Source organism: Lolium rigidum, chromosome 7, assembly GCF_022539505.1.
Source record: "Lolium rigidum isolate FL_2022 chromosome 7, APGP_CSIRO_Lrig_0.1, whole genome shotgun sequence".
Taxonomy (NCBI): domain Eukaryota; kingdom Viridiplantae; phylum Streptophyta; class Magnoliopsida; order Poales; family Poaceae; genus Lolium; species Lolium rigidum.
The window spans coordinates 325539051-325551260 of record NC_061514.1 but is presented as its reverse complement, the minus strand read 5'-3'; the positions used below and the strand labels follow the sequence as shown (position 1 = coordinate 325551260).

The 12210-nt window shown below is 44.3% G+C and overlaps 1 long non-coding RNA gene across 1 annotated transcript; it reads left to right on the top strand.

Moving 5' to 3' along the window:
* On the top strand, window positions 1-370 carry LOC124670503. The gene is made up of 2 exons (XR_006992540.1): window positions 1-34; window positions 146-370. It is a non-coding gene; the product is annotated as an uncharacterized LOC124670503 (long non-coding RNA).
* Window positions 371-12210: the final 11840 nt, after the last annotated feature.

Below are 12210 nucleotides of genomic sequence, written 5' to 3'. Positions count from 1 at the left end.
GGATGAGAAGATTTGTTCAATTGAAGCCAAGCAGGTGGGTGTTCACTTAGAAATGACAATCTTTACCACAGAAATGGTTTCATTTGTTCACTGCTTGCAATAATGTGTCTATACAGGCTGAAAGATTGCCGTTCCTGTTTTACAGCTAGGAGCAATTCTGTGATCAATTACGTATCTTCAGCAGGAAAATACATGGATGCACTCGGGTGATATCCTTCCCTATATCTCACCAACCAACCTGTTTGAGATCTGTTCTACTATATTAGTATGTTGTGTTGTGTATATGCTAGTCATGACTTTTTTTGGTTTTTGTATTCAGCAGTATGAGCCTGCCACATTATCAGTGGGTCAATATTGATATTTATGGGCACCTGTCACTCTCCAACTACCGCCCGCATCTACTCTCTAAGAGTTAATCTACTCAGGTTATAGTTTGTGCGGACAGATTTTATGTCTTTACTAGATCATGAGGATACAAATTTGGGATATCGTGATTCAAAATAATGAAAGATATCACGTGAATATGTGAAAATGATTCTGATATAGTAAAGTTGAAAACCACATTAAATTTGAGTCATCTTTGTTGTACTATACAATTTCTATTGCTTTGAAATAACTAGGAAAATAAATTTTATGTTTCAGGTTACTTAGGCCATGGTAGATCTGAACATTAAATCTGAATATGTAACCTTTTTTAATATCGACGCGGTCTCAAATTTAAATTTGACCTGCACTAATTAAAATGTTTTGGATTTTTTTGAATAATCTACTTTCCGAGTTTCCTGTCTAAATAAAAAAAAACGGCAGCCCGGTGCATGAAGCTCCCCCTTTGCGCGGGTCCGGGGAGGGTTCGGACCACATTGGGTCATTGTATGCAGCATTTCCTTGCAATTTTTGAAAGTTTCAAAGTTTTACTAAGTGGCATGTCTTAAGTTTACTGCAAACATAGGATAATGTATGTTTAAAATCCCAGTAATATGTGTTTATTCATATTTCGGATTATCAAAGAGATTTACAGAAAAGTCTAACTAAACTTCAAAAATCCATAATTTGTATTTCTAAAATGTTTTGCTTTTGAAACGATTATTTTCAAATGTTTATACATGTCTACCAAAATCAACTTTCTAATTAGGAATATCCAAAACACATGTTTAATTGTTGGTGTTCGTAGGACAACCATGCTCCCGGGCATGTGTTTAAAAAATTCTGGCCGACACAATAAATGAACACCAGTGAGGTGAGCCTTTTGCTTTTAAGACAATGTCAATCCTGCCAACGAGAGAAATTAACTACTCGGGTAGTTTGCTGACTTAGTGTAGTGTGAACGCCATGGTTTTTGAGTCGAATAGTCTCTATATAGTCGTCGAGTCATTTTCCAAAAATCACGGTGACTCACGACTATACAACGACTTATGACGACTATACAGCGACTTTGGTCGACTATACACTGAGTCGCAGCCTTGGCGACTCAATTTTGAGTCGCGACTCAAAAACCTTGGTGAACGCTGACTCGTACAACCAACTATCCCTGCTCTACATCAATGGTCTGCATGCAATATCATGTATTAATACCATTTATTGAATCAGAAATGCATTAGTATTTATTTCCCCTTACTCTATGTACAGATCACAAAGCGTCAAAATGTGGTCTAGATTTCAGGGACATGTGTCGCCCGGTTCCATATGTCCGCGTCCATCTTCAGCATGGTTTTAAAGGTGTTAAGGCGTCTTAGGGAGGTTTGGGAGTGCTTTGATGCCTAAGCCACGACTAGGCGGGTGCTTTAGACGCCTAGGCGCTTAAAGCAGTCAGTTTTCCTAGGCGGGGGAGGGCGCCTTGATGCCTAAGCGTCGCCTATGCGACGTCTAAACAACGCCTTTAAAACCATCATCTTCAGTTGCAACTTGCAAGTTTGCAACTTAACCCATAATTTCCGAGCATAAATGCTCATATGCCAATCTTAGTCCATGTGTATAAATCAGCTGGGTTTAAGTTTGGTGTGTAATCCTGAAAACAATGTCTTTAGGATTCCATGCATAGTTTGGATATTCGAGTCTGCACAGTTTTACTGGAATTACATACATGTCCTTACTCCTCCATCCTTGTTCTAAATAATACTATCCCAGTGTTGTAGCTATAAAATTAGTATTTGCTAACTCTGAAGTCCTTTTTCATCCATTTGAATGTTTAGTTTACCTACATTTGTTTAATATAGTTTGCTCCTTGTACTTAAGTTTTTCTCGTATCAGCATGAACTTTGAGTCACTTTGAGCCTCGAAGACATGTTTTGTCCGTATGAACTTTTTAATTTGGTTCAGCTACCATCTTTACTCCGGACTATGTTTACAATATGATCTTATCTAGTGCCTTTTTCTGCTTGTTAGCAATGTCGATCCGTATGGAATCTTGATCTGTTACCGTTTCTCGGAAAAAAATGCTGCCATGTTTACAGTTGAAACTCTCCTTTGTTTTGTTGCCAAACTAAGAGGCCTTGACAAGCAACCATTATGTTTTGTTCAGTTCAAATTTGGCTCGGCAGTTGTCTATTTGAAGTGTCTCGCTGTACTGAAGTATTTTCTTTGCTGACCATGCTTTGTTCTCCTTGTTCAAGGATACTATGGAGGACTAAATGACAACCAGGGTAGCTTTACCATGTAGCCTGGCTGGTCCTAGGTTTTGATTTCTTTCTCCTTGGCCCTTGCCGCCGTGCCATTGCAGCGGTGGCCTTCTTCTTTGACTCTCATGGATTTAGGTAAGTTTGTGGTTTCGGGCATCGAGCTGCTGACCTGAACTGGACTATATATTTGAACTGTTCAGTGGCATGCCGTGCATCAGGTTAGGTTGTTGTATTGGAGTGATGTGTACCCATTTCGTGGTACGGAAAGTTGACCATGTATTGAAATGTATATTGTGACATAATCTGGCTGTTTGTTGCAACATGGCCGTTGATGTTGTTATGGATGTGTGTGTGTGTCACCAGAGCTTGTTTGATTTGATTTAGCATTTTTTATTGGCAGTGCTTGTGTTTACTATCCTGTGCTGATCTCCAATGGAATGCTAGCCTTAGTACTTTGTAAGTTAGGAAATTTGATAAGGCTGGCATGCTTAGGTTTGGCTGGCTCACATGATGGTTTTGTAACTATGCAGTCTGGCTACGATGATGCTCGCCTCCACTGAATCTGCTTGTATGCACTCCTAGTGATCATTCAGCTATGTAGCAATTTTGTGCTTACTATAAATCATGTGTCTTTGTATATGGCAAATATAATGCATGGCCTGTGGTGTTTTTATGGGTTGCCAGTCTTATATATCAGCAGAGCTTCTTGTGTTGAAGAGCTGTACAAATTTGCTCCAAGAACTTAATTGCTGGTGTGTTCTAAGTGTTTTCATCAAGTCTCTTAATATTCAGTTGAATTCCAATCTGCAATTTGTGTAACAGATTTTTTTATCTAATCTTTAGTTGCATCAGTTGTCTTTCATTAAACTTGTAGCTGGCTGGCTGGCTAGTTTGGCACATGTAATGTAGCCGCTTTATTATTTATTATTGTTTGGAAAAGGAAGTGTCCAAAATTCAGACGATCTTGGTAATTATCACCGGGTAATCAATCAATGGATTAATTAGGCTGACAAGTAGTTTAATTTTCTTAAAGAAAGTCGCGTCTTGATTGGAGAGGGAGCAGTCTGGATAGTGAGCAGCTCGTTTTCTTTACTTGAGGCAGGAGGGAATGAAAATGGAATTATGGTAAATGAAAAAGAAATTAACAGCTACTGAAGGTGATATTCTAAGATCAATTCATCAGGTAGATGAAATGAGAGGAAGGGTAAATGCGACCTTAATATCTTCTATTTATCCTAGCTAAGCTGGCTTCCATCGGGAGTACTAGCATAATTATCGAGCGATATGCTTGATGAGCAACTCAAAACAACAAACGGGAGTACTAGCATAATTTGGTTCCTTCTGCTGAGTTAATGAGGCCTTTTAATGTCGTATTTAAAGTTTTAAATCGGACTCGCCTTACTCACAAGTCACACCATTCCAGACCACCACAATAAATGTAATTGTGTGCTGAGTTAATGAGTACGTAGCTGTATATACTGGGCCTTTTTTTGTAAAGGAAAACAGGTGAATAAATGAAATTCTGTGCTCACACCCTTCCCACATTAAATGAGAAATCGCCTGTACAGAGCTACCCATCTCCAACGACGACTCTATTTATACCTGCGGAGTGTTAGGCTTGCACAGAGAGAGAGGAGAGGCGACAGTTTGCACTTTGCAGAGGGACTGGTGGATGTCGAGAAGAACGTCGAGGATGGCGTTCCCTACCAGGTATACCAACCCTGCAGTACTCATCTAAGATAGATTACTTTAACACTTGAACTTCTCTATACATGTTTTTCTTCTTACGTTCTGCACTTCTCTTCTATTTTTTTATTAATATGTGATTTGCTTTTCCTTTCCAAGTATTTCGGTTTTTCCGGCCCAGATTTATGATGAAGGCGGAGGTCCTGAATTCCTCTTCTCCGAGATGCACTCACTGTATGTTTTTTCTTAGTCTGGTGGTGAGGTCATTCTTTATTTTTGTTTTACCTATCCATGACCCTTGTGTGGTTTGCTCTGTCCTTGTAATATGGAGAAGGCGCACAAATGGCTTCTAGCGGGGTGGTTTGTTGAGATTAGATCTGGGGGTGAGAACGTGGACAAGGTAATATTTTTTCGGGAAAATTGGTGATTTACCTAGATGTTCATAGGCCTTGGATTATCTAGCCAAAGTTGATTGTTTATTGGTAGTATATCCATTAGGGACTTGGAAGAAATACAAATTTACACTGAGACTTTCTCGGGATAACTGGACATGCATAAAAGGATAAAACGCCCATGACTAATGCTATAGACTTTGTCACAAACGCTAGCTTGGTCAGCTTCCGTCGACCAGATCGGAATCCCTTGTCCGCCAAGGTTCGTAAGCAGCTTGAGCAACGATGTGATGGTAGGCTCGTAGCCGTCCCCGACGCCGTCCACTCATGAGCGACCCAATTGGTGCCGCCCCGGCGATGTCCGCTTGTACATCTATCCTAGATCTTATTTTACTTCTTATTTTTTGGTGTTGTATACCACCGAGAATTCATGCATGTTGGGTACCGGCCGATACTGGTGAGTTGCAGCCAAGCTTGGTTGCAGCTTGATCATCGATCTTATTTTACTGATAATCCGGTCAGGAACGGCAAGATGGACGAGCTTGTACTGTCTTACGGCTCCGCCTGACGTGGAGGGCTGGGCGCTGTCCAGAGGTCGGCACAGCGGACATGCCTAGACCTAGCAGCTTGCACACGACAGGTCACGGCGCACGGGCGCAGTATGATGCACTTGGCCGGGGCTGCAGCGAACGGCCACCAACACGCACGAGATTAAAATGGACAAGTGACGTTAGTTTTTTTTTCTTGACTTCAGTTTGTCTAGTTTACGCAAAAATCCTTTTGGGTGAGTCGGACTGAGATCTAATCCTTGTAGTGGATATTTTACCAACAAACAATCAACTTCGGGTATATGATCTAAGAGGATCTCCAGCCGCGTCCCCCAAAGCCTCCCAAACGGCGTCGGATCGAGCGTTTAGAAGACGTATTTTTTTCGTGCCGCGTTTGGGGGACGTCGCTCCCCAGCCGCGTCACCCAAACGCCGCACCCAAACTTTTTTATAGGGTTTACGAAAGCACAACCATTTATTAAACATAGCATACAAAATAAATATGTTTGCCCAAATTGTTTTTAAATTAAAATACAACAAACAATTAAACAATTAAACAAATGTAATAAATGAGGTAGATCAAGGCGTCGCGGCATTCGCTGATAATCCTTTGATCCTCCACATATGCTCAACTAGACCATTTGACGCCGCGTTCTGGAACGCGCTGGCAAATCGGCGGCGGCGGAAAGGCCGGCGAGGGAGCGAGCCGCGATGATGGTGCCCGACTCAGAAGAGATTTGCCGTCGAAATGGCCAGCAAATCGAGCAGCGACGAAGGGGTGGGAGGCGCGGGAGGGAAGGCGCGACGAGAAATAAAAGGCGTGAACCAACCGTTATGGAAGTGGTCGCCGATGGGTGGGAGCCCACCTCGCTTTTCGTTGTGTTCGGCGTGCCCGACGCGCCCCCTGTGTAGCGGGGACGGGCTCGGGGCGCCGGACAACGTATTGGGCCGTGCCGAACAGAAGAAGGCTTTAGAGCGCGCGGCTCGGAACGAAATTTTGTTCGACGCATCCCAAATCCCTTTGGGACGCTTTGAGGGACGCGGCTGAAACTGTAGGTGAACTTTTCTTTAATTACCATATCATATCATGTACTGCTATCTCCGTTCCCCATTGAATGATTTTCTAGAAAGTACATAATCTATACCTAATAATAAAGGGAGACACTAGCTAGCGATCGACCGCCGGGTCAGATCCGAGCGGTCACAAACGCATCCCAAATCCCTTTGGGACGCTTTGAGGGACGCGGCTGAAACTGTAGGTGAACTTTTCTTTAATTACCATATCATATCATGTACTGCTATCTCCGTTCCCCATTGAATGATTTTCTAGAAAGTACATAATCTATACCTAATAATAAGGGAGACACTAGCTAGCGATCGACCGCCGGGTCAGATCCGAGCGGTCACAAACGCGTTGCCGAAAACGGAAATTACCGAGTTTTCATTTGTTTCCAAATCCGGAAAGAAAAGAGGCCACGTGCGAGCGAAAAATGGAATTCGCGGATACGAGGATTCGATCCCAGGCCCTTCCGGCAGTCAGCGTGGAAAGCAGAAGTACACCAGCTCGGCTACATGACGTTCGTGCTCTAAGTGGAGTCGCAACTTTTTTCAACCTAATTAACAGTAGAAGTAAAACATGATTTTATTGTGAACTAAGAAAAAAGCGAGCGAACAAACTGGAGGAACGAGTAAACCATCCGCACAATTATTTATCAATGGTAAATGTGAGAATTTACCAACCCTAAATATTAATTTAATTTAGATTATTTTGGCTACTTTTTAAGGATACAAGTTATCAACCCTCTACCCGTTGTTTATCAACGCTAATTGTAGAATTTTACTGGCATCAAAAGTTAATTTCATTTAGAATATTTTGGTGACTTTTTGGGTTCACAACTTATCAACCCTTTTGCCCGTTATGTATCAACGGTAATTTTAAAATTTTACCGACCTTAAAAGTTAATTTTATTTAAACTATTTTGACAACTTTCTAGGCTCACAAATTATCAACCCTTTTGCCCGTTATTTATGAACGGTAATTGTAAAATTTTACCGATCCCAAAAGTTAATTAAAAATATTTTTGGTGACTTTTTCAGCTAATAATTTATCAACACTCGGCCTGTTATTTATCAACGGTAAATGTGGAATTATACCGACCCCAAAATTTAATTACGTTTAGATTATTTTGGCAATCTTTTGTCTCACAAGTAATCAACCCTCTACCCTATATTTATCAATGATAGTTATGAAAAATTTACCAACCCCAAAAGTTAATATTATTTTGAATATTTTTGGCAACATTTTTAGCTCACGATTTATCAACCCTTCGCTCCATTATTTATCAACGGTAAATGTGAAAACTTATCAACCCACAAACCATAAACATGTAACATTGGACCGAAAAGGGAATAGACCAAAGGGAATTATACAAAGGGAATTGCAAAAAATAATACATCATCAGATTCATCACCACTTCGACACTCTTTCACTCACAAAAGATCTCGGTAAAAGGATTTTGATATAACAACGAAAAAGGAATTAATAAAACGGAATAGGAGTACTGGAAAAGGGAATTGAATTAATGCATGTGTTGCATTTGCATTCGGCCAATGATGAGCTGCCCAGCCCCATGCACCATGCATACACTGCAAGGAAAAAAGCAAGGAAAAAAGGCATGAGAATGCAACAGTCGAGCGCCATTATTAGCGAGTGATTTAGCAGCTCACGCGGGAGAAGGAAAAATACAAAACAAGCCTGTAGCACGTCGCGACCAGCGACAGCTGAAGACAGTGCGCCAATGCACGGGAGAAAAAGCAGCGCCCATGCATTGCATAGAAAAGAAACGAGGGCGAGACATGCGGACCCCACCGAATTTTGTCGTATCTGCATGGCACGAATGGAAAGGGAATTGGTTCCCTCGGGCGAGCAGCGCCAGAAAGCAGATCGCTCGAGCGGTCAGCCGCCAGGAAGGGGATTCGAATAATAAAGGAGCTAAGGTTTCTGCCAAAAAGTTTCGTCAACGCTTTTTTTTGGACGGTTTTGCCCTCCCACCAAATTACATAATACTGCTTAGTGCCAGCGTACCGCTTCGCTCGTTTTGTTATCTCCGACTCCGGATGTCCTCGGCTCTATTCGTTTTTTCTTTTCTTTTTTGCTCCCCTCGTTGGCATAGCCTCCGAGCAGAGCTGCTTTGCGCCAGCCGACATCAGCCGCGTGCCTCCCACTGCGCAACGCCCCACGCCGGAGCTCGATGGAATCGCGGCGGCAGGCGGCTTACTGGCTACGAACTGGTTTGGCACACAGAAGATTATTCGCGCCAGCGTGAGATGCAGGGCGGCCTCACCTCAGCCTCCACCAGATCCATTCCTCCCCCGCCCGATTAGTTCTCTCCACCGACATTTGGGCTCCTCCGCCCCGGCCATCTACGGCAAGGGAAGTAATTCCTGCTTCCACTGTGCCATGTTCAGTCGATGAAGCTCATCCCCACAGGCCTCACCTCAGCCTCCCCCGTCCTGAACTTCTGGCCTCAACCAGATCCACTGCTCCCCGTCCTATTGGCTCTCATCCACCCGCATCTGAGGTCCTCCGCCCAGCCATGTACAGCAAGGGAAATGACTCCTGCTTCCGCTGTGCAAGGTTCAGTCAACATAGAGTGATGCCCTGGATGTTTTGGTCTGGTGGTTCTCGATTTTGTTTGGCTACTATTTCAGTAAAAATAGTTTTTTCCCTGAATAATCAAGAATCTGTGCGTTTGTGCAGTCGCGTTACATATGTAGATTCTGAAAGGACAGTGCTGGGCGTCCCCCGGGGGATCTGATTTCTCAGCCCCCGGGTCCCCAGCCGTCGGATCGGCCATCTTAAACGGTCAGATCTGCTTTTACTGGATGCAGCAAAAAATACCTCCCGGCAGCAAAAAAATAACCCGTTTTTGCTACATTGTAGCAAAAAACGGTTCAGCCACGAAATCAAATAAAAAGACAGAGCTCGCCGGAGACTCGCCGGAGACCTCGCCGGAGAGTTTGTAGCAAAAAAAAAATGCTATTGTAGCAAATATACAGATATCGTCGGAGACATCAACGGAAAAGTCGCCGGAGACATCGCCGGAAACCTCGCCAGAGACCCCATATCAAACATATTGTATAATTGTAGCAAAACCACTGCTAAAAATGTAGCACAAATGACCTACGTTGGTAGCAAAACCCGCCTCCGCGAGTAGCAACACCGCAGGCCTAAGGCAGCAAAACTCCTAACAAAGCGAGAGGAGCTCGAGATGGAGGCAGCGCCGGTAGCATCGGCGGCGACCGCCCGTAGCATCGGCGCTCTCGGTTGGTAGCACCGGATGACAGCCACTAGTAGCATCTCGAATTGGCCTACACAGCAGAGATCGTCGACCGCCGGTAGCACCGGCGCCCACCCTTAGCAGCAGCACCCCGTGTAACGTTTGTAGCTCCGGCAGCCACCGCTCGTAGCAAAACAAAAAAACTTTGCATCGACCGCTCCATGACCCGCAGAAAATCCATGACGAAGGGGCGGCTACGGGGCGAGCATGGGACCGGTGCCTCATACCGAAGGTGGAGTTGCGGCTCGCGATGCACGGCCTCGTCGGGTCGGTGGTGTTGTGCTCGTGCCGGGCCGTAGGCATGGCGGCGGAGGAGCGGTCATGGGGCCACCGGAGGAGCAGCACGGTCCTGGGTGCGGCGGAGGAGCAGCATGGTGCTAGGGGCGGCGGTGGAGCAGCACGAAGTCGTGGGGCCGTCGGAGGAGCATCACGGCCGTGGGCGGCGGAGGAGTTGCGGAGCCGTGGTGGCGGTGGCGGCGCGTCGTGGGGAGAGCTACGCCTGAACGTGGGGTACACCGGCGGCGGAGGAGCGGCACACGATTGGGCTGCGACTGGCTGAGGGAATCGACGGCGGCGGGTGGTGGGGAGAAGCGGCGGCGGCGGTTTCTTCTCCATGCCATGACCGGAAAAGGCACAGAGAAGAGGATGAAGAGGAACGTGAGGCTGGGAAGAGATAAGGCAACTCACCTGCTCACCTGTGGGCCCCGCGGACGCGTGTCGTCACCAGGAGGCGGGGGTTGCCAACGTCCGATCCCCCGGGGGGATCTAATCATTTTCCATTCTGAAATTAGACAGGATATAGATGTCGTTGGTCAGCCGATGGACCTTTTTTTTTTTTTGAGAGTCACTGATATGCGTTTCTAAATGTACTAATTGTGAAATTGTGATGCAATGAAATTCTATCTTCACAAGTCTATTTGTATTTCTTTGAGCATATAATATAACGTACCATCCTATGGAGTAGTTTGAATTTGCACTAAAAAAATTATAACTATTAAGAAAAGTCTATTTTCTAGAATTTTATCATTTTGTAGGGTAAGCATTGGTTTACAATATATTTTTAGAGCTACTCTTATGGTATTAGTATTATTATCATCATCATCATCATCATTATCTACTAATGACAGTTAGCTTTTCTGTTTGAGCGCTTTTCGCTCGCTCACACTCAATTTTTTTTTTACACTCAATTCGTTTACTAATAAATGTCTCAAATCAGTTTTGCATTATTTTCCATAGATTTATTTACATGTCCAATTTAGAAAAAAGGGTGACCATGCGCAACTTTTTCTTACAGACTGTAAAACATATTTTACCTATTAATAAAAAAGTAAGGTTTCTATTATTATTTTCTTTCGTTTTTTATTGGCCCTTATGTTTCAATAGAAATTACGGGTACTACCGCGGGTAAGTGAAAATCAACATGTTGGCCTCCTTCTGATTGCGCGTGAGATCCGCGCCAACTCGAGTGTTGCGCCGCTTGATAAACTCCCAGTTTGCACCACATGGTTGAGCACCCACCGCCTAGGCTGCACCGAATTGTCCCTCTCCCTCCTCGAAAATTATTTTGCATCGGCTCTCAACTGCCATGCCCTGTTGGATGCACTCCCGTCTGATGCAACTATTCTTGAGGATCTCCACGTCTGCCCAGTGGAGCGATGATGAATCAGAGTAGTGCATGTCAGTGCTCCAACGTTGGTGTTGTCGGTCGTCGTGGATGGAGATGGAGTGGGGTGCATCGGAGCTGTGCATATGGTTGGGGTGAAGCCTGGCATGGTGGATGGGAGGAGCCGGTGGCTGGGGGCTTCGGTGCCGGTAATTAGTACTGGAGGAGCAGGGTACGAGGCGGCGGCAATAGTTACTCCGTAGCGAAGCACGGGCACTTTTGCTAGTCACTTAAAAGATTTAACTACTAAGGCCATCTATAATGGACGCGTGGGGGTAGGGGGCTTAGCGTGGGCGGCAAGCTGGTAATCCCAGGTGATGGACCATTACGTTTAAAAATTCCCCGATTGGAACTGCCCTAATATACACAAGGGGAAAAAAACTTCGATTTTTAACATGGGCACGGTGAAATTTCTTTTCTATTGGTGCGGCGTGCTGGGGGGCCCTTCGATTTGCGCGCCATCCCTGACCTTGCCACGTGGTGTGGTGAATTGCCAGTGAGCTGCGCCCTAGATTGCCGGGCACGATTAGGGTCCAAAAACTTTGTTTGATAAGGTGCCAATGTATAACACCATTAGAATTTTCATGAGAAGTATTTTCGTAATTATATCTTCATAATTACCTATTTGTTTGCATGAATATCCAATCCATTTAATGGACTTTTATCATTTCATAGGGAAAGTTGTTAAAACTCATATTTGATGGTGTGCATCGTACTATTAGTATATAGAGTGAAACTCCAAGACAACAATTTGCATGCAAACCGTAGTTTCCTAACTCAACGGATGTGGATTGTGTGTACTTTCCTGCCTTCGGGGGCGACCAAGGATTATCAGCGGTTCATGCAGCTTTTCACATGTGACATATCATGAAGTGTAGATATGATTGGATGTGCATTAAGCAAGCATTATATGTTTTAGGCTAACAATTATGGGTCATATGAGAAATACAATGTATGTACATGCCCT